Source organism: Frankliniella occidentalis, unplaced genomic scaffold (assembly GCF_000697945.3).
Source record: "Frankliniella occidentalis isolate FOCC.00 unplaced genomic scaffold, Focc_3.1 Scaffold234, whole genome shotgun sequence".
Lineage (NCBI taxonomy): Eukaryota > Metazoa > Arthropoda > Insecta > Thysanoptera > Thripidae > Frankliniella > Frankliniella occidentalis.
In genome coordinates this window covers 245,585-248,783 of record NW_026267360.1, presented here as the reverse complement: position 1 = coordinate 248,783, position 3,199 = coordinate 245,585, and the positions used below count along the sequence as shown (strand labels likewise).

The 3,199-nt window shown below is 57.2% G+C and overlaps 1 protein-coding gene across 1 annotated transcript in view; it reads right to left on the bottom strand.

Moving 5' to 3' along the window:
* The window catches only part of LOC113213259 (uncharacterized), a gene marked incomplete in the record, with an annotated part of 258,491 nt that overhangs the window by 76,768 nt on the left and 178,524 nt on the right, over window positions 1-3,199 (bottom strand).

Genomic DNA, 3,199 nt, shown 5'->3' with positions numbered 1-3,199 from the left:
AAAAAAAAAAACTGCAGGAGGAAGACCAAGGTCGGTATCGTGTCTCTTGACCTTAGGTCACAAGATTGGTTTCGGCTGGGGTCGACGGATCCCAGGACTGACCGTGCAGAGGACTAGGGTAACGCTTATCATAGTGGGACAGAGTGGTGAACAGACTGAACCATTCGGCAAAATGTATACTGACCGGGGAGCGCAAGCGCAAGCACCAACAGCAGGACCGGGGTAGACGGCATCGCGTACACCGCACTCTTGAGCGTCGTTACGTAGATCTGACTGGCTAGGTGGTTGGTGAAAGACTAACTCGAAGTGAACGTTCGGGCGGGAGGCGTTGATGTTGTTGTCGGTTGGCCTGGCTGCCCGCTACTGTCCGCCGATCTCGCCTCGCGTAAAGTCACATTGGGTGATAAGGCAATGTCGACTCTGCCCGAGCGTCTCGAGGTGACCCCGGAGGATGAAAGCAATACGATATGATGACGCGTCAAAACAACAGCAAATTGTGCACGCGACAGCATGAGAGTAAGGCTTACATGGAGTGGCTTCAAAAAAGCAGGGAGATGTTTTGTCGAACCAGTTCTTAGAAAATTGCTTTGTAGTCCCTCAGCGGAATGGTCAGTCGAAAATAATGCATTTTCTCTTCAAAGGAAAGATGTTGCAACATTACTCATTTAGCCCGATTATTTATTCGCATATAGCCGATGCTAGGTAGTGGTCCGTATCAACCTCTGCTCCGTACATTTTTCGAAGCAAAGGAGGAGGGGGGCTTCAGCTGAAAAGTAAAAGTCGAGAAACTACACGTGACAACTGTCCCACGTTATCAACCGTGTCTCACATGTCAGACGCAGTAAGTGACGTCGCTGTTGGTAGGGGGAAAGGTGGGATAGGGCCAGACACGGCGGCAGCAGCCCCTCCTGTAGCGCGGTGGGGCTCTTACCGTTCCCTTATGCCAAAACTTCTTCCTGGTAACGTTTTATCAGCAAAAAGGGGGTGAGAGGCAGGCAGAGGCAGGCCCGGCAGCCGCCTACCTCCAACCGCCGGCCAGGCCTGTGGGGGATTGGGGCGGCGTGGGTGTTACGGCTAAAGTCGCCCCCTTTTTCCAAAGACAGGCGATCCCATATTGGCCCACCGCGCCCCGGCGGCCTGCCTCCTTTATCAGGCAAAGGGCCGGACTAGTTTGTGTGGTGGTACGCCTCGTGCCGCCGACGTCTTTAAATTATTTCCTTGGCGGCGAAAAGGGAGAGTAAAAAAAAGGGGGCTACGGCGCAGCAGCAACGAGGGAGCGCAAGAGGGGAGCACTGCGGCACGTATGGATAAAAATTTGCATATAATGATGCAAAAGCCGAGTATAAACTGTAAACAGCGAGCCTGTTTTGCGCAATTAGCCCCAGGGAAGCAGCAGCAAGCGAGCGCGCGCGCGCGCAGGGCGGGCGGGGGGGTTCATAAACTGCAGGCGGGCGCCCCCTCACCCCGACTGCCCACCATGAGCCGCCGCGCCACGCCACTTGCCGCCCGCCCCGCCTCGCCACGCCTTGCGCACTCCAGACAAACTTGCCTCGACCCGAGGGGCTTTAATGCATAGGCAGAGCCTCGCGAGAGCCGCGCGCGCACAATAGGCGCACGGCGTCTCAGCCGGGTTTTGCAAAAACATCCGACAGCCCGGGCAGACAACTACCCTCTCCCCCCTCCTTCCCTTGCCCACTCAGCTACTCGCCCCCCCCCCCTCTTTCCCCTTCGCCGGGCAGCAATTTAAGGCTGAATGAAGGCTCCTGCTCTATTCTTCTCGCCTGCCCAGCTGTGAGCAAGCTGCTTGCCTGCTGCATGAAACACCCCCAGCGCACCAGCAGCCACTCCGTAGTGCGCCAGAAGGAGAGAGAGAGCGCGCGAGAGAGTGAGAGAAAAAAAAGAAAGACAGTGAAGCGAAAGGGGAAAGGGGGATGAAGAGAGGAGGAAAAAATACTACAAGTGTTTTCTCCGCGTCAAATCTTCCCCCAGCGGCACCTGTTCCGTTGCATCATTTCCATGCAAAACTTTCGCCCTTGCTGCAGCACAAGTAGCTATTCTCCTTCCCCCCTCCCCTTTTTTTTGGGGGAGTACGTGAGTTGCCGTTGCGGCGGGCCAAGGAGCAGAAGGCAGCAGCATAGCGCGGTGGTTATTCGGACGCCACCGCCGCCGCGAATTTTGCGCGCCAATAAATTTCTGGAGAAATCCGGCGGCGGCGTTCGAGTACCACCGTCGGCGATGAGCCGCCCAACCACCCGGGCCGGTCGGCGGCGTCCTGGAGGGGCGCTGGAGGCGCTGATAGATAGCGGGGGACGTAACTCACCGCCGGCCGATGTGACCACGGCGCCACGCCACACCACCGCTTCTGACACATTTCCGCAAAGTGGTAGATCGTGCCGCGAACAATGGAGATAAATGTCGCCCCCTTCTGTCCGACCCCTCCCCCTCCCCTTTTCCACACGCTGTGATACCGTTCTTCCTCCTAGCCCCCCCCTTTCCACTCTCTCTCTCTTTCTCTGTCTAGTGCCCGTAGGATGCGTATCAGTTCAGATAAAAAGAATGGAACAAATCCCTCCAAATCTCCCCCTCCGGCTGCCCCCACCCCCTGCCGCCGCCACCACTCCTCACCAACGTGTCACCCCCTTATGAAAAAGAGAGGGAGCTGCTTGTGGTGAAGCCTGGCTCACAGGAAAGAGAAGAGATACGAATTACGAGGTCCAAGACGAGGTCATGTACTCCAGCACGGCTGTGCAGAGAGGAGAGGGGGACGGAGGGAAGATCTCGTGTCTTGGATTGGACTGAGGCGAGGAGAGGCGAGAGGGGAGAGAAGGGGGGAAGGGGGCTTCTCGTTAGGGTCGGCGTTGTCACGGTGGCACACCCAAGAGGATATTGGAATTCAGTTTCTCCACCTCATAAAATAATTTTCTCGACTGGGCCTCGCCGTCGTGCCCGCCTGTCGTATTCCCCGTACGCACCACCGAAAGAGGGGCAACTGAGCAAGAACAGAGAGAGAGAAAGAGACAAAAGAGCGCAGGGCGGGGCACTTTTCACGGTATTATTTGAAAGGCAGCGGCTGGCTCGGCTGGTGGGGCCGAGCGGGGCCGGCCTGATCAGGCGGGTCCAAACAGACAGAGGGACGGAGGAGAAGACGACGGGATTTGACTCTGATAGAGCGTGCCCCGCCCCTCACCCCCTTCCTCCC